The sequence below is a fragment of the Anopheles darlingi genome, chromosome 2 (assembly GCF_943734745.1).
Source record: "Anopheles darlingi chromosome 2, idAnoDarlMG_H_01, whole genome shotgun sequence".
Taxonomy (NCBI): Eukaryota; Metazoa; Arthropoda; class Insecta; order Diptera; family Culicidae; genus Anopheles; species Anopheles darlingi.
In genome coordinates, this window is record NC_064874.1 from 63471057 (window position 1) to 63491056 (window position 20000).

The 20000-nt window shown below is 46.4% G+C and overlaps 2 protein-coding genes across 3 annotated transcripts in view; both read left to right on the forward strand.

The window, feature by feature from the left end:
- LOC125948036 (G1/S-specific cyclin-E) overlaps positions 1–20000 on the forward strand; it is a 215933-nt gene that overhangs the window by 186859 nt on the left and 9074 nt on the right. The gene's annotated exons all lie outside the window — the stretch shown is intronic.
- Positions 1–20000, forward strand: part of LOC125948031 (uncharacterized) — a 67348-nt gene that overhangs the window by 3100 nt on the left and 44248 nt on the right. The gene's annotated exons all lie outside the window — the stretch shown is intronic.

Consider the following 20000-nt stretch of genomic DNA (forward strand, 5'->3'; position numbering starts at 1 on the left):
ACAGTATGGTTCGGGATTTATGTTTGCTCCACCGTCACCGCACATCCAGCCAGCCAGCCAGCCAGCCAGCGGCCAGCAAAATTGATTCCTATCGAGCCGAAGCACCACTTTCAAGCATATTCACACTCCACAAAATCGAGCGAGCTATCAAAATGATAAATCACAATCGTTCCTCCTGCCCTTCTTCTTTCTCGCTGCAAACTTTTTTGTGCCAACGTTTTATCATAAGCTCGCCACACACACACACACACACTGGGTGGTGTAGGATAGTCGTTTAGCCTCCCTCATCTCCCCCATTGTGGTTCGAGTAGCACCAGCGAGTAGCAGCATGTTGTTCGCTCTTTACCCGAAGGCATAAATGGTCTTCCAATTGTCTGCATTCCCCTCCCTTGGGGAAGGGAACACATGAAGAGACATAGTGGGGGCAACGGGCTCACGTTTGCGAAAAGCAGATGCACCGAAGGCGTAGAGCGGTTCAATTGCTGGAAGTTATCTGGGGAAGGGAAAATGGGAACCTGCGACCAGTGGAGGGGTTCCGTACATATTTATTCGTTAGCGTAAATCAAGCTGCATCCATTCCACTGCCACCCTACGTGCGGTGCCGAGTGGGGCTCTTCTATAGGGCTCGATCCAAGCGGTCCTAACCACAGAACGTCTCGCCTTTCCCAGGATCGGTCCGGGACGGAAGACAATTTGTGTGAAGAATCCTGGCGTCCCATCGCGTTCCATAAAATCGAACCGAGAGAGGGAGCGCGTGTGGTTGCGAGGAATGTCGGGGCGAGATGGCGGGGTCAACCGATTTTCTCGGCCCCCTTCGGTTCGGCAAAATGGTGAACGGTGTACGGGCACGTAATTGAATGTATTTATGCTCGCATGAAGGCGTATTATGTGGCTTGTAATAAAGTGCCGGAGCAACGCAAGGGGGCCCGAAACGCCCTTGTTCTTGGAGCTTGGAGCGTTTTGAAGCCATCCACAAATTGAGCCAACGTCCTCGAGTTCGAATCGGTTCGAAGTTGATTGAGACTCCTCGTCTCTTTCGCGTCCTTTGCTGATTGATGCTTCTCGGACTTGCCTTCTGCGTTGGTGAAACCTCTCCTTCCAGTGGAAGAGCAAAGTCAGTTGCTGCTGTGAAGAACTACCACTAACCGGATTTGATTGACCCGGACTCTTCATATTTTGAAGCGCATCCGCTCCGAGTCTCATCGCACGAGTTCCGTTTGTTGGGGAAGTTTGTTTGGAAGCAATCAAACGACTTCGAAACGATTTGATCAATATTTTAGAAGAGATCGATAAAGATTGAATTCCTCGGAATCGTCGACACTGAAAGGGATGCATTGATGATGGTAGGAAGAGAACATAAGTCAGTTTTGTTTTTATCACAAAAGCTATTCCTCGTCTTAATTTATTGTTGATTATGTGATATCCTGCCTCAAATGCGAGTTATCCTCGAAGCATTGCACTAATAAGTATTGATTTCATCCGCTTCTGGTCAGCGTTAGCGCTGTCTGATATAACAACGATAACGATGTATCGATTGCATCGTTCTGAGTTAACGAAAGGGAATTATCTATATGCATTCAGCAGTAGCCGTAACATGATACAGCAGGTCTAATCTCTCATCTCTTCGTTACATCCCTCTATCGAATGAGCAGCAGCGATGGCTAACTAAACGGATCGAATATAGATTGGGGCCAACTGCAACTGGCAGGGCACCAAAGCATCATTGACCAACCGTATCGTTGACCATCCAGCTTGTTCTCGGTATCGGGATATCCTGGCCGGTTGGTCCGTTTGTTGCATTTCCCTGACCAAACACACCAGTGTTTCCGTTCGCTGATAGAGATGTCAGTGGAAACCGTTTGTCCACGCTTCAGCAGCGTCGCTACATGGTCAGGCTACTCACGGTTCGCTCCTCCGTTTCGCTCTTGATATTGTTTAATAGTAAACGGAAACGGCATTTCAACAAAGTTCATGCTCCCCGGTAACTTTTCACTCCCGGCCCTGGCTGGCTCGCTAGCCCTGATTGTATCCTGTGGCTTCCTCGTTCTTTTGCCGGCGCTGGCGAAGCGCAATGGCGAAATCAAATGAAATGGAAAACATTAATGCCCGCGCTCAGTGCCCAGTGCCCTCCAGCCCCTGGTGCGCGCCGTATCCTAAAACTAGCATCGCATCAGTAAGCGTTACCATGCCCGGTCTTGCCCAGTTGCACCCAGTCAGGCCATGGTGTGACGGAGGCCGGAAATGTGCTAAAGCTTTTATAACTTTTTCAATTACAGCCACGGCGAAGGGCCAGTATCTTGCACCACGCTCTGCGCTCTCTGTGGCCGTGTCATTATCACACGCGAACCTTGCTGTGGCCGTGGCCACGGCTGGTCATGGCCCAGTAGGTAGCGTGGTGGTTTGCCGGTTGCTTCATTTCCGGCACGGTTTGTCCTTTTTCCGACGTGTAGCAGATCGACACTATCCATCGTTGGCCACCATCGCGATGGGGTGCAAGCACCTTACGAATGCAAATCTTCTTTAATCCTAACGAGCACGAGCGGTCCCGTGGCGATGGCCCGACGGTGAAGATGGTGACTTGGGAAGTGACGTGATCCGCGATGAATCCGCGATGATGACGCTACCGGTTGGGTAGCTCGGCGGCCTTGCAGAATTCGTTTCCGGGTTTTGGAGTTTATTTCCTTCGCGTTTGAAGTTCGGTCATCGAGGGCGCGTTGCATGGCACAGTGCTCGGGTTGGCGGCGACGAGCGAAGGAGGACGTGAGGTTTGTTAAGTCTTTCGTGCCATCGTGAAGTTGCTGTCATCGCCCTAGTCTATGTTTAAGCGATCAGATCACTCTGTGATTTGCTTTTTTTCGTGATTCGTGTTTTGATTGTATGAATTTCGATTATCCGAGTTTTCAACCTTATATTTAGAAGGGTATCAAAAAGGAAGGATATTTTTCTAATGTAGATTTGCATTATTGTTCTTTACTAGATCATTACAAAATGCAACGGCAATTTGTAATGTGCTTTTACACAACGTAATACTTACTTAAATAAAAAAAGCTGCTCGGTTTATTTGTGTTATAAAAAAGATATTTTTAAATCATCATAATCTGCTAATAATAGCTTATTTAAATACAGTTCTTTCCCATTACGTTTTTTATACTTTACTTCAATTTAGCGAATGTAGTCATTCGTCTGTCTGTGATCAAATTGGCGGCTACATTTTTTCAAGAGTTTATAAATAAAGTGACACAGCAATAATTAAATAATTATAACTTTGCGAATTATACAACAAGGAAGCGACATGTTTGAGAGTTTTTTTCTTTAATTTAACGAGAGCAGTAACATGCGGTATGGATATCGCCTGTCCCCTTAAGACTCATGTTGAATTGTCCAATCGTACTTAGTGATAACAACATATTATTCTATATAATTGTAATTTGATATATCAATTCATTGATCGATATCATTGTAGATATTACTGCTAATTAATCTACATGCACTGTTCTCAGATAATCTGATTGTGTGCGTGGAGTGTAATGTAAGGAATAACTGAAAGAATAACTTTCTACTAGTCTTTGATGGAAATTTAGACGGGAAGAGGTATATTTGATTCCTATAATTGCAATCTTCAAGTGTACCCTATTCCTTTATTATTATTGGCTGAAAGATTTTAAACACAGAATCAAAAACCAAACCAAACCGAACTTTTCACGAAACTGGAGCGGGTTTTGAATGCTTAGGCACATGCGACTCGTTCCCAAAACTGATTAATTACATTATGCCTATGACAGTGTGTAGACATTTTTGGCATTCCCTAAACGCTGTCGCTTTTCTTCCGATCTTGCGATCTGCTTCCTGCCACTATTTGCTGCTCTTCCAAAGACACATACCGGTGAGCAAGCGCAAAAGCGGTGGCCTGCAGAAAGGTGATTAATGCTACTTTAATTATACACACCTATACATACACACACACGCACACACTCACCGACACGACACTCCGGACATTCAACATTAATCTTTGGTTTGCGTTTTTCTCCGCAATATCAGCGGTGTCCAGTTTTTACTTTCGTGACCGACGGCGAGAAAAATGGCTGTGGCCACCGCAACACCAACCGGAACACGTTATGAAGTGAATGTGGTGTGTGGCGTGAATTGTGGCACATTATGGTGGCCCGGCCTGGTCTCACTCCCTTTACCGACGCCGACGAAGCCGGTTTTTTTGTTCTACCAGCCAACCAACTCATAACCAGCCTTTCAGTGAGCGAATTAAGAACCGAAGCGCGCCATTTTGAGGCAGTGTGCACGGCGCACTAGTGACCATGCGTGTCCACTGCCGTCCATTACTCCCAACCTTTGGGAACTGTTTTTAATTAAACTTTTCGATATTCGCGTGAGTTTTATTTTCTCACTCCACCACATGATGCCACAACGTGACAAATGTGCTTTCCGGGAGGGGGCGGGGGGAGAGGTTCTGTGAGAAATGTTGTAGAAATTCTTTACGAAACCAATTTCAAGATTTATGGTCAAGCGAAGATTAACTAGCTGTCCGTGAAAGGCATGTAAACGAATTGTGAAAAAATTACTTGCTTGTAAAAAACGATTATTTTTGGAATGATTGTCATACTCATATTCTCATATTGGCCATTCGAGGAATGTGTGTGCGTGTGTTTACAGAACCCATAAATTCAACACTCGAGTCTGGCGGGACAACAAAACAAAAAACAAAACAAAAAAACCCCAACCTTACACAATCATTATCCATTCGTAAACACCAGAACAACGCTATTGTCCTTCGAGTAATCAACGGTTTTAGTGGTGCATAAAACAGCGGCCATGTTGTACTCTATGGGTACTTTTTGAATGCTACTATCAATGTCTGTGTTTTACATTCTATTTTTTTTTTACTTTTTGCGTTTTTACGTTGGTTTCTCCCAACGCAGGCAGACAAACAAGCATTAACGTCGCTCGGCCCAGTAATAATCATCCAGTGAGCGTGCGGCTTGATATGAAATTGAAATAAAACATCCAGCGTCCACACGCTCGCCGGCTCGAGGCCACTGTCCGCCGCCACTGCAAAACTGCCAACGAACGACATTCATCACTCCGAGTGGTGTCCATTGGTTGTGCAGCCCGATGGTGGTTTTTTTCCCCCGTTCGCTTTTTATTGCTTCATTTGCTTGCAGGCTAGCTTGCATGCCAGGCATGCCAGGCCAGGCGCGGCGCGACGCGACACGACGCAGAGTGGCTTTTCCCTTTCGATTCACCATGGCCACCGCCATGCAGAGCTTCCTGATTCACGAGTTTCGCGATGCTTTCAGGGTTTTTGGTTTGGTTTTCGGTTGTTTCGTTTCCGTTTGCTCGTTCGCTCATAGCAGCATCAGCAGCATCTGGTCTGGTCTGGTCTGGTTTGGTTTGGTGAATCCTTGGTCTAGTTTCGTTTAGTGTGCCAAGGGACACCAACGCTTCCTATCGGCCAACTGTTTTCCCCTCGCTCTGGCCCACTATTGACGATAATCGAACAGAGTGGACGAGAGCTGCTCGTTGACGGCGGTGGCTCGATGGCGAAATATTCATTGGATAGAATAGGAAAACAAACTTTTTCTTTTCTTTTTGCTCTTATCGCGTTTGCCACGCCATGGAATGCTGTCATCAGGTCAGACTCACGCTGGCTGATCGATAGCGATGGCGGACGTGACTACTTTGTTTAATCTAATATCGCAAGTTGAGTTGACGGTAGTATTTGGTAAAAAAAAGCGTATCATTCCTTTTTGATTTATATTTCTACTTCAATCGAGCTGAGGTCCGCAAATTTTGTGTCAAAAACGGTTGCATCCGGAAGTGATAAACTGTTCGCAAACGAAGCACCGGAATAGTCTGTCTGTCCGTTCGTCAGAACTGTGCAGAAACAGTTGATTGAAATGGATAGCCACGGATGTCGCACGCAGCCAGCCTGCTGTCCTTTGCAGTTCGTCCTTGCGCCGTAGCTCCGGATGCAGGATGATGGCCTTCATATCGCGACGACGCGTCCTTGTCCTGCACACACCACCGTACTGTCGAGCGATAGTCGGGCTGTGGTGTTGGAAATGGCGTGCGAAACATTGCAATTAAACTGCACGATTTCATGCTCGTCGTGTCGCATCTTCTTGCGCCCGTCCGCCATTCAGACGGAGTGTGGCGAGCGTTAGACATTTGACAAAAAGCCGATTCAACTGAACTATTGTGTCGACGGAGTAGTGCAGCTGGGAATGGTGGGGGAATGATTGTATGTTTGAGTTACGCGACACATACGCACGCTCACAGTCCCTCACAGATACATATATTTCTGAATAGCTGCGGTGTTGCAACGTGACACACCCACGGGTAGGCTTTCGCGTGTTAAACACGCGGAGCGCCATTTTGATGGATGTTTTGCCCGTTCCCGCGATCATCACAATGACTCGTTAGCCGTGGCGAAGGCAGCCGAGTATACCTTTGACCTTTTTTTTTGCTAGTCTGAATAGCTGAAATGGCCTTCAACATTCGACAGACACACACACACACACGCACACTGGTTGCCGGCAGACAAGTAGAGCATCCTGACTATGAAACGAGAGGATCCGCTGCGTGTGGTTCTATGACGAATGGAATGGTTTTTCCCTTCCGGATGAGGTATCTCTTGGATGCAGTCGAGTAGCGCTCGGAACTCATACATGGAACACTACATTTTACGCGGGGAAAGTCCTCGCTTCGCAGTGACGGACTTGGTTACTGGTTGTTTCGACAGATCGGCAACGGCAACGGAGCGATTGCAAATACCAAAATTGGAAACTGAAACTGCTGCACATGCAGTAGTCCAACCGTTGCAAAGGTTGCAAATGAAGCAGATATCGTTGTTTACGTAGGTTCTTTGTTTCACTAGTCAATTGTTGTCTCATCGGCGGTTTAACTTCGATGGTAAATACCATTTGCCATCTGGCATTGACAGCTAGAATGTTTCTCTTCGATGAAGTTTATTTCATGTTAGAAATGTGTTTTATTTTGTGAATTACTCACACTTTATTGTGTTTATTACTGAATTCTAGTGTTTGATTCTGCAAACTACTGGACCGTTTTCTTCCTAAACCTCCATACTTCTCCTTTATATGGAGCCCTAAATAATAAACCTGAACGAATAATAACTGATATTTTGTTACGTTCTTGTCTTTTTAACCTTGCAGTTGGAATAAAAAAAAACTCACACTAATTAGGTTCGTTGACCATTTGCTTCAAAGTGTATTTTCAATACAAATGGCTGTATAAAAAATTGAAATTAAATAGTTTTGCTCATATCTAAAAGATACTGAAAAATGTTGCTACATGTGTTCTTGTATGGGTATACCAGATAACAGATCATATTTTTATGTTTGAAGATATAGAAAAAACGGATGAAACTTGGACCAAATGGTCCGAAACCAACTGCAGCGTTAAAAGACAATGTGTTGCAAAAGCAAGAACTTGCATTGTTTGTCTTAGAAACATTGGATAATCTATTGCATTCATTTGTACACATAAAGTCATTACCTTGATAAACAATCCGTTTAGAGCCAGACCTTTACGTTCTGCGAATTTTTTTTGCTGTTTTCAATCGCCTTTCCTCCGACAATCTGTACCCATTAGCGCATGAACAAGAAATGTAACTCACTCCTCATATTCGCACGATCAACGTTGAACCATTTTGAAAGTCCTTTACGAGGGAAAACTCTTTTCCCAAAGAGAGAGATTTTCATGTTTTATTACTTCAAAGGTAATTCCATTTTTCTGCCAACTACAACCGCCCCACGTGTGCCACTGCAGCATCGCAAATTTATTTCTTTAACGTGGTTGGGAGGGGGAGTTCCGGCAGCTATCCGGCGATGGGGAGAAAAACATATAATCCACCCCGATTCCCGAGACACACCTGTGACCCTCGCGCAAAAACCAAAATCCGTGGGCATTACTGTCGGAGTCGAAGCTCTCTGTTTCACGCGAGGTCCGGGAACTCCCGCTTCTCTCATGGCAGTTTCTTCATCACCTTCGCTGCCGTCGCCCATTAAACAAATGCTGGTAACACAGTTAAAGCCATTTCCACCACTTCATCATCCTGCCAGGGCAAAGTGCCGGCTGGCTGGCTTGCTAATCGATAAATCACGGCGCAAAAATTCATCCTCACTATCTAAGGCATTGGCCGCCTGAGAACAGCCGACCATGGTACGGAGGTGATCTGCTCACCAAGCCCACCTTCCGGAAGCGTTTGCAACACACACACTTGGCGTGAAAATGACGGGAACGATCAAAGCAGTGCAAAATGGTGCTGGCCACAGAAATGAGAAATGTTGCTGGACTGGTTTGTGCTTTCGTCGAGCAAATTTCTTCTTTCCAACACCATTACACACACACGCACACACGCACACGTGGAGCCAGAACACAGGATGATAGGAAAACGCCCACGAAGGGAAAGCTTTTTTCTCTACCCTGGTCCTTATCCAACCAACTTCTTTTCCACTGCCGCGCCGAGAAGATGCCGTTGGCCTATTGCCCAAAGACGACGATCGGCCGTGGATTGGTGGCCTGGTTGGGGCGAAGGAAGCGAAGAAAAAGAAGAAGAAGAAGGCGACCAAGGACCTCACCTCACAAACTCTTCTTGCGAGCGAGACTTTGAAGGCCATTCCCCGGGCCAATTGTCGATCTCTTTTCTTATCTTCCGTTCTCGTACCTCACCGAGCACCCATCCATCCATCCTCCGAGAAGGAAAACTTTACTCCAATGTCTGCTCGGTGCGCAGTGTTCCAGCGTGTTTCTGGCTATGAACGTACGCGAGCACTATGTATGTAGCTCGCAGGCATCGGAAGCAGATGCCAGATGGAGGTGCAAGGCTGTCCCGGACACCGCGGACACTTCATGCGTTGCCTGACGGGGGCCTTCGGTGTACGATTGACGTGAAAAACGTTCGTCGAGGCTTCAATCAAACATGCGATTCTGGCGCACGCTGCACCAGAATGCAAATGTGTGCATCGCATTGACAAGTGCCTAGAACAGTGTCATGCTTGGGGCCATATGCTGACCAACGAGTGTTGGAATGTTTTACTTTGAGGTAGCATACCGCACATCGGAACAGCATAATCACAAATTGCTCCACCAAAGAAAGTTGCGACCATAGCATTTGTTAAATATTATTATTGAATCTTAGTTCACTTTGGTTGCTATGCTGGGAAATATAAAAAGCAGCTGAAAAGATTGGTTTAACTGTATTGTTGATAATAAACCAATACATTACAGCATTGTACTTACCATTTATGCTGCTTTAATGCACATTCCAATTTCAAACCTAGATCCAATGATACTCTGTTCAATCCACTCACTCGCTCGCTCCAGTTCCAGGCACAAAACGATGCCAACGTCGAGTGAGTCGTGTACGAATGCTTCAATGCTACAGCAGCAGCAGCAACATCAGCAACAGTAATAATCGCCGCTGATGCACTCAGTGCGCACACGGTTCTGTCCTGCCACTCATACCACCGTGCAGCATATGAAACATGAGCGAAAGCTCCGCGCGAGCACCGCATTTTCCATCATTTTCTTCTCGTAACAGTAATCAAGCACCAGCACCAGGATGGTAAAGCGGAACGGGCACCACGGTTTCCGGGATGCCGTGTGCCGTAGTAGTAGGGACCTGCCCGGGACCTGCCAGGAGTCACGGTTTGGAGAAGATATGCGAGAAGCGCCCGGTGCGCCACGCCATATTGGGTTAGTAAGTGGTGCAAGCAGCACTAGCAGCAGCACAGCGTTCGTGTACGTACGTTTGGCACACATGTTCCTCTTCGAAGTGGAAATGGCGGCCAACCGGCGGTACCGGTATGGCGTCGTGTGTGCAGCGAAGCATTCCCGGCAAACTCCGTCTGCCACCAGACGAGATGACGAATGTCTAAAAGGGGATGTCGTAATTGTATGTCGGAAGGGTAGTGGGAACGGGTCGGTCAGGGACGCTATTACACTATTCCGCGCGTGTGTGTATGTGTGTGTGTGACGAACATCTTTTATGCGAATCCGCGGAACGGTTGAAACCGGTTCTAGTGCTGCTGCTGCTGCTGCTCCTCAAACAAAATCATCCTCTCGATGGCGTTGCGGTGCTGATGCAGCTGTCACTCACACCATCGCAAAAACCACCCGTCTCCTTAGGAAAGCGGGACAGATAAGGGTACTACCTCTCTTCGTCGTTCTTCTCCTCCTCCGCAGACATGGTGTTGCCACCTTGTTACCATCTGCTAATCCCGGCAAAGGAGGCGTTAGTGGTGACGACGACGACGACGACCGAAGCGACGAGGTGGTTGTGTCGTATAGGCTGTCGTATGGTTGTAGTGCCTACGAGGATACGACTCCGGGAGCTGCTCCCCCGTGGAGCTCAAGGTATTAGGGTGCTTCTAAAATAATGGTCCGAAAACTCTTGCCGGTGCCACCCAGCCCAGGAGGCTCGTATGCCTGGCGGCTGTTGTTTTCGGTAGGCTTCGGTGGAAGTTGAAGTAGATTAATCTCCCGCTTACGGCACATGTTGGATTCAAGTGCTATTCTGCTTGATAATGAAGTAGCTGGCTCCGTGTGGTGGAGTCAGTGAGGCTGTCAGACAAAGCAGAGAACTAGTTACGAAACATTATTTCGAAGAGATCTTGTTGGTAGTATCTCGCGACGCTCGTTCACTCGCTCGTTTCATTTTAAAGGAGCTTAATAGACCAAGACAATTGTTACCGTGCAGAGCATTTAAATACTCAGCTCATTACCTCGTGTTCATGTATGAGGGTAGTAAAAATACAATAGTTCCATAGCACTACAACCTTCTACTTGTTCAGCTGGAATTTCGTTTGCTATTACATGTCGCGATGATTAATTATTGCATAGCATGTCTAGAGTTGCCAGAGCACGATAAAATGTTAATAATTTTCAATATGTAATTTCTTTGCAGTTGCATTGCAAGAAGAAATGGTTTTTTTTATTAATCTTTCATTTATCCAGCTCATCCTTAAAGTCGCATTAAACCTGTTGTCGTTTGCTTATACTTTATCCAAATGTCTGGTCCTGAGATGGCTTGGGACGACAATATAATGGAAACTGCATTATATTGATTAAAATGTTCCTCGAGAGAGATAAACACATGAAATTCACAGGGTAACAGGTCAGGACTGTAACGAGGGTGTTCCAATGTTTCTCACCTTAGTTGCTCCATTTTTTCCCTAGTAATGGCTGCAAGTGTTTGTGAGCGAGCATTGTCATGAAGAGAACCACTTCCCTTATCAATATGTCCCCTATTTAGAGGCAATATGCAAGTCAGACCTCACATAAAACATTAAAAGAAGCAGTCGCATTAATTGTCCTGTATTGATAAGACATCTGTCATTTTCAGAAAGCCGTATAAAGGGTCTAATGTTGTGCACTCTTAGGCTGGTGCGAGGTCTGCGGTTATGGCTCTCATTTTCAACACGATAACGTCCCAAAAAGATTTTTTAAGCTATGCAACCACTCTGGCTCGCTACAGTGTCTCTTCCGGGAAGTATGCAGTTGATCTCGTCAAGATTTCGATCAATTTTACGCCTTCTATGGCTAGAAACTTGATTATAATATGTTGCGCAAATGACGAAGGTACCTCATGCAGCAAAATTATTACTGTGGACACTGAGAGTGTCAATGAGGCGATCCAAGGCGCTTTTCTTATTCCTGACAAACCAACCCAACAACTAAAAAAGCGAGAACGTTCTATCTACATTTTTGTGACCGTAGGACGCAATGTTTCGTTTATATTTGATTCGCCCTCGTATATCAATGCAATGTTTTAAACAAATAATACAAGTTGCCAAATGACATAACGCACTAAGCCAATACCAGTTCACTATTAGTGAAACTTTCATTCTCATATTGACATCTTAAGGTACTCTTTCCGGTAGAATGCAGCGATATCTTCCAAATCCTTAAAGCTTACTACTACACCGTAGCTCAAAATGTTCATCTTGTATTTGCGAAGAAGCAAATGCCTCGTAAGCACCGTAAGCGCCGGGTAACAAATCATTTTAAGTCGCTTCGACAAACAACCTTTGGGCCTTTCCTTGATGTTTCCACATTTCTGCGAATCCGTGGATCTGCTCCGGAAGGACCGATTGGACCCAAGGAAAAGCGCATTTCCATATTGACAGTGTGATGCCGGCTGCAACTGTTGCTCAATCAGCTTAATGCTGTTTCGCCCGGCAAGCGATCCGGGCATCGAGCTGAAAGCTATCCTTGTGCCATGCTCCGTCCCGATGCCATTTCCCGGCCCGTTTTCCATCAAATCTCTTTGGCTGTCGCTGTCGAAGCGTCCACGGAACAACTCGATTTATTGCGCAATAGCCCCGGTAGCCCGGTGACCCAGTGGCAGTGGTAGTGCACAGCGAAGGGAACACAGAACCCAACGGCAATGGCGGTTAGAATTATGGAAATATGCAGGAATCCTCTTCACTTTAATCTATTCCTGCCCAACCACCCCACACTCCCCCAGAGGGACGATGATGATGTGCCTTCAACTGTAGCGGAACGACCTTTTTTGTTGAAAAGGAAAAAAGAAATGGTTGCACACCAATGCACCGATGCAGTTTTCGAATCGAATCGAGCCAAGTTTCATTCGCCAAGTTTCGTTTCGCTTGTTTATTGTCGAACAAGGTCCTTACCTTGCCCTAAGGTGAGATTCTTTGGAATCTCATCAACGAAACTATCGGCATCATGATTCCGATGGACCTCGAAACAATGTTACAAAGAAGTGCAATGTTTTGTGCCAGTTTCGACCACCATCCTTATCATGGTTTTTGGCTTTGGCCAAACAGCGGAAGTTCCTTAATTAACACGTGAGGGACCTTCACGGAGCCATCTCGGAGCCATACCAGACATTTCATATCGACCAAACTTTCGACCAAACACTCAAATCGTAATGTGTCGGCCGACAGGGAGGGGGGGCCGGACCAGAATTGAAATCAACGCCTCGACCACAAACGACGCCAGACCAACAGCCCAAAAGAGCCCACTCCGCCGGCGAGTCCCAGCCGGGTGTTCCGGTACAGTGTTATCCTCAGTTCCGGGGGCAGAGAAATGCGAAGGGTTCGGCATTAGTGAGATTAGTTTTTTGCCATTTTTGCCTCGAACCACCAGAGCAACACACACACACACACACTAATCCCTGCGATCGTATGCGACCGAGAGGAGGAATCGGCGCATCGGCGATCGATACCGAGCGAGGCGGGAACGTTCCCGTTAGTGCCATTAGGATTAATGCATCCTTGTGCCAACCACCACTACCACCATCGTTGGCCCTTAGTGCATTCGGATCTCGGTTCGTTTTGGTTACACCCGTTATCGGGGTGGTGGCACCACCGTCAGCAACATCACTCCCGGAGTCAAGCAGGATCAATTTCTCCCTCTCTCTGTCTCTCGCTCACTCGAGGAAATGGATGGCGTTTCCACGCCACGAACTAGAACAACTTTGAAGCATCGTATCAAACGAGCGGAGAACGGGATGGAAGGCGAGAGCGCAGCGCAAATGTTATAATCTTGTCTGCCTTCTGCGCTGTTAGTTATTGAGCGACTGGCGACGGGCAGCATACATCGGGTGTCGGCGTCGGTATGGAACTACTTGTGGGAAAAGGCGGTTTTCTGGCGGCTGTTTTCGTGTTTTTGTGGTTTGCGAACCACGCCGTACAAAGGGATTTATTTGCCTAGCCGCCCAGAAGGGCGGTGAAGGAGTGGGAGGGATGACGAAAAACAAGAATCAATTTGGTGGATTTCCCACCGTGCACTGAGCACAGATGGTCACGAGGGCGCACAATATGGATGGAAATTAGTTCCTGGGGTAAAAAAAAAACCCAAATAAAAACACTCCGGCACCATGGTCGTGTCTGGTGTTTTGCTTCTTATATCTCCTTGGCCATAACTGTATGCTGTATGTTGTACATCTTCTTCTTCTTCTTGTAGCATGTTTTCTTTTTGCATCAAATTTACAAGATACACACAACAAAAAAGATAAATGATGCAAGTAAAGAAACTTTTTCTATTTCGCGTACTCCCATCTAAATTCAAATTCGAAAGCACCAATGTCCGGGCCAATGGTTTATGAGTCTCCCCTCTCTCCCTCCCCAAGGGGTGGAGTTTTCATCAGAACCGCGACGGTCGTGGTTGCGGTCGCGGTGCAACAAATGCGCTCCAAACTAATCCTATTAAATCATCCACGATTCTCATTCACAGGAGGAATCATCACAGTAAAATGAGGAGTGGCGGAGAAGCGGGGCATGAAGATCTTTCTGTGGTTTTGCCAAAAGCGGCGGAGTAAACATCCGCGCCATTGGGATCATAAATTACCGTCGAGCGCCAAGGGCGTGGTGGTGGTGGTGAGGATAAGTGGCATCGGTGGCAACATTTGGCAACAATTTGGCTTCCGTACCTTGTCGGTGGTCGGCTAACAATCGGTTTGTGGACCGGGTTGGACCAACCTGTGCGAGCGTGTGCTGGCCTATTTGTTTGGCCTTGTTTGCCCGGCTATTTGCTCGAAAGGGCAGGGTCCGTAGAGGCAGTCCAAGAGACAGAGAAGATGCTGCTGCTGCTGCTCTGGTTACTTTAACTTTTCGGCGGCTTTCGCCCAATCCGGATGCTGGGATTACCGTGCCCGGCACCGGTTTCCCTGTTAGTTTGTGTGCCCAAACTATAGTCAGGCACGAGGCAAGCAAACAAATGATGATTCCGGCCAGTATTATCTTCAGCCTCTCCAGGCCACCTTTAAGAAGTAGCCCGGGGCGCACGTTTGAGCGTCTTCTTGCACGGAACTGCCACCACGGAGCAGCCCTTCACAAACAGCTTTACCACTCGGTCACACACACACACACTGTTGGGTTTGTTTTTTGGTCCGACGTTTTGTTGGCCACTTTTGAGCAGTAAACAGTTTCTTTTCGGTTTGTCACTGTGTTGGTGCGTTTGTTGCTAGTGTTCTGCCGCGTAATGTGGCACTTTTCGCCCTCACTTCAAATCCCCATGTGGGACTCTGTGTCTTTTCCGTGAAAGTGATTTATCATATCACCGGTTGCTGGCTGTTTTTGCGGCAGAGCTGGTAAGAAAACAGCCTTTGGCGGAAACTTTCCATCCCACGAGAGAGGTGACGAGGAAAATAGTAAAAGCAACGTGCGCATGAACGTTACACAAGTGCCACGTACAATAGTGAGACGTGTTAAAGAACAAAATGGTTATATTTGAGTTAAATACGGCTTGGGACAATGCACATTAACAACATGTTTGGTGCACAATCGCTTGTATGAATGAATACGGTTGTGCAACGATTATTTTTAAAAACCGTTTAACGCATTACAAATTGATTTCCAAAACATGCTAAAAAACGATTTAACAATGAGTAGACATTTGATTGTAGGCCAACATGACCCAAAAACTAAGGCATAAGCAATACTACAGCAGAAACAATTACGGGAACTCCTTATTGTAAGAATATTACATTTGTTGAAAGGATACAAAACCATTCAATGAGAGAATTACTTTTTAATTCGTGAATAGCTATGTAGTTGAAGGGAAACAGTGTTTGGGGTGCAGTTCAATTTCTTACGCTTCAGCAACAAATGGCGCTACCGACTGAAGAAAAGTTTAAAATGCTTTAATGCCCTTTTTAAAATGAGTGTGGAGTATTGATTAATGTTATTGTGTATTCCAAAGATGTCAAGTATTGTGCATTAGCATTAAAGGCTAGAAATTTTGTTTACATGCTGGACATTTGCTTAAAAAGTTCTCTGACTATTTTAAGAATCCAAACCGCTCTGCCAAATTCAATTTTCAATAGACACAAAACTGCAATAGTTATATATCGAGTGCTTAAATTGATTGGAAGAGTATTAAAATCAAAAAGCTATTTAGAAAACATACAATTTTGGATTATGTAAATTGCTAAAAGACCTTCAATCGCTTCTGGATCATAGATGCTTTTCAAGCATTTTAAGTGTAAAAACTATTGCTCGCACTTGATGATGTGTCAGAATAGATTGAAAGTCGACATTGTTCCTGAAATTAGATAAATGGTATTTGGCAGTATCAGAGGAAAAATCTTTGAGCTTTGGTATGCAGTTAAAACAATCGGAATCGTATTGTACAAGAAATATTAACTTCTATCACACACAATCTGTTCTATTCTAATTATATTTCTGTTGTACGACAGCACATAGTGTGAACAAGCTATACGAGACATCGAGGAACTACAAGTGATTATAAAGGGATAGCTGGTTCGTACTTTTATCTTCACGGTAATCTTAGTTTTGGTAAAAACATACTAAAAAGAATCTCAAGCAAAACAGGATTTTGCGCATTACTAGACTTTCAGATGGTAACCAAAATAGGGCGAAATGCGATCGATTAAAAACCTCTAAATCTCAATTTACTTTAAAATCTCGTTTGCCTCAATAAGCCATTTCGGGGGTACGAACTCCGCTCCTCCACTTTCCCTCATGTAAAATCGTCTCCTGGACGTGCACCGGACATTAACCTTTGTCTGAGCAAGCCTCCGTACGGCCGTAAGGTATCCTCTGCCTTGTTCACGCCGTTGTCCATTTTCGTGCTAATAGTTACCCCCTTACCCTGTCCAACCATCTTTCGGCTCGATCGGCTGAAACGAAAAGCTTGTTTCCCTCCTTCGAAAATTGGCAGACAGATCCCCCCGCATCCCTTCGGAAAAAGGGGAAAAACGAGGAGATTGCGAATCACAAGACACTCTCTCCATCTCTCCGACCGTCCCCTGACCGTCTCGGGCTGACCGGTCGAAACAGTTCATTTCCTTTTGGCTGCTCTATCGAGCTGCTGACACACCAGAAATGGGTTTGCTTCCGTACGAGGCTGCAACGTTCGGTCCCGATGGCCAGTAGCTCGATGCAGTGCATTGGTTTCCATCCGTTCTCCATCTATTCGCCTCATTCATCGTTGTTCAGTTATCATCATCATCATCGTGGTCGTCGTCGTCGTCGTCGTTGTCATCATCATCATCACCATCATGGGAAAATGGCACGGTAAATGCACAGTAGTCCGGTCACGATCCGAGCTACGATGCCTTGCCGCTTTATTGAACAGAGGCATCTATCGTCGAATGTGCGCCAGCACCGGAACAATGGCATAGCACCTCGTGTAGCAGCAGCAGCAGCATGTGCCAAACAGGAAATTTACCTCAGGAAGTTCTTTTCCTTTTTTGTTTCTGTTTTGAACGCCATGATGGCGCTGCTACTCGGTACAGGTCAGCGGTTCTCGGTGTTTCGAAACGTCAACGGAGTGCCATTTTGGATTTCTCTTTTTTTTGCTTGTTTTACGATCCATCCCCACGGTGAATAGCCATTGCCATTTTAAACTTTTACATGTCCGCACTGCCAACGTCATCGTCATAAAGCCGGTTGACCAGATTTTTGCCTGTCCCGAGGAAGCAAACATTATCCCCTCCCGGACAGCATACGATGCGAACATAAATCACTTGGCTAATGATCACACGATTGCATCGCTGTGAAATCCAATTAGCTCAATGGAGGGGGAGCTCTAGTGTGAACAAAGGCTGCAACATTGGTTTTAATTGTACCTCGATGCGATGCATCTCACGTTAAATATTTATCGTATTTATTGCACTTTGCTGCTCCCCTCAAACATTGCACATCCGGTCAGAATCCTCATCCACACCGCCACCGTCATGATGTCATGTTTGGTGTAAAAAAAAATCAATTAAATCACTGTGTTTGTTGTGAAAAGCATCCGTATCCAACCAATAAACCCCGATACGCTGCGAGCACACCGATGGAGGCGCCTGGTGCCGCTCACCGACACACAGATGAGTTTGTTGGTTGACATCGGATCGGATGTCTTTGTAACCTCTTCGCCCCATCGCCTTCAAACAAAGTGGCTTTACTTTCGCGTAGCACCCGGTTTGCAGTGTAGCTACTCCCAACACTGGGAACTGGGGAACGGTTTCGCTGGAACTTGTGGATATTGGAAACTTTAATTAGATTTTCTAAACTATGATCAGATTACGGGAAGCGATTAAACTGTTTACTCCCGTTCACGACACGTCTTCAAGGCTGCTGCCTTTGCTGTAGCGAGTGAACGAGCGAGACACGCTCCCACACCGAACAGCCTTTTGTGGTGGGCGCCCAACATTGGAAGATTCTTTTCGAGCGTTTACAGCTTCATCCCGGGCCCAGAGGGAGAATAATGTCTCGGGTTTCTAATTTTCGGGCAACCATTCCACCACCTCCATCGTGTGCATTATGCAAACACATTCGGTTTACGCTGCTTAGCTTATTGTCTGATTGCGTAGGCAGCAAGCAAGAGTTTGTGGTTTAAAAATGTGGTAGAAATCCATTTCGTTGATTTATTTTGACAAACATTGCATATACTGGGATTGGGGAATGTATTTCGACATTTTTCGGTGAGAAACCCCTTTCCGTGATATGGGAATCTCTCGCTTTGTACAGTTTAAATAGAATATAACCTTTCTCGGCTCAAATCCGATCCGAATCCGCGGAACTGCGGAACGAACCGGAACTAGCGTTCGAGAGCTAACGGCTCAAATATACCCTTGGCCATAGGGGGTAGTAGTGGTGCCGTTCGGTCCGGTCCGGTCGGCCTATCATGCAACCATCGACCACACTTATCATGCAACATCGGGCATGTTGAAAGGTCGCACCCGTCCCGTCCCGATCCCGTCCCATCGATACGGTCGATGCGATGCGGTTTTGTTGGATTAGTTTGAACGACGACACCACCATTCCGATCTCTCCCCCCCCGATATAGTCACTTATTTCGTGACTATTTTCCCCGCCCAGGGTGGGGGTCATATGCAACCTCGACACTGCAGCAACCTTTCTGCTATTGCTGCCATTGCTGCTGCTGTTGTTGCCCGAAAAATGGTGTCCAGACCAACGCGGAAACCAAATGGATGTTTGTTTTTTTTTTCCCCCCGATTCTCTCAGTCTCTCTGTCGCTATCGTGACTCGTTGCAACTCACGAGTCACGAGTGATAATGTCAAGTGCAACGGGGGAGGTACACACACGGGCACTGCAGTGTTGTGCAGCACTGAGCAGTGAGGGAGTTCTGGTGAAGGACGACATCTGCTATCGCACATAGCAGGCCTTGGGCCTTGGGCCAGGGAAAATCAATTCAAGTGTGTCATTCTATAATACGGCTCAGCGCGCAGTAGTGCTGCTGTGCTGCTGTCCGTCATCTGTTCCAGTGTTATTTCATTCCAATACAGCGCACTTCACCTGCTCAATGGCAATGGCGTAGCGTTGGAATACCATTTGTCGTTTTCTCGCTCTCTGCACCTTTGATGTTTGATGTGTTGTTGTGACAAGTGATTTTAAAATTAAATTTCCGCTTTCGATTCGGTGCGATTACCACGCGATTAATGGAAGAATATGGATCCACACGGCCCCTCCTAAAATCTCTCCCTTCTGTCGAACTGTCACAAGAATCTACCATGATCTCTTCTCTTCTGCAACGTTGTCATCAGGATTTGATAGCGCTTTAGCCTCGTCTAATACACAACACAATTACAAGATGCGCGCTGCTCGGTGTGAGAGTGTAAAGTGCGTTAGCCGGAGCGCTGGTGGCAGTGCCAGTGCCAGTGTCAGAGTGATGTAATGTTCGAGCAGCCTTCGCCAAGGATGTGTTGGGTAACGCCAGGAGTATGGCTCATCCTTCGCCTGTCACCGAGCATCACCGTCCGGTAGCTTTCGTCTTGCGCTCGACAGTGCAACCACGGTAGCGATCGAGATCGAAAGAGAGCGCGAGAAAGTGTGTCAGTGCGTCAGTCTGTGTGCCAGCCAGCTTGCCTGTCTGCCTGTCCTGAACACTAGGAGGCATTAGCCTTAACGTCGCCGACGGAAGCGATCACCGAATCGAGGGAATCGAGCACCCGGATTCCCGGTGTAGTGGCATCGCCGTGTACATAGGTGTCGAAAGGGAAGATCGCGGAGATCGCAGTGTA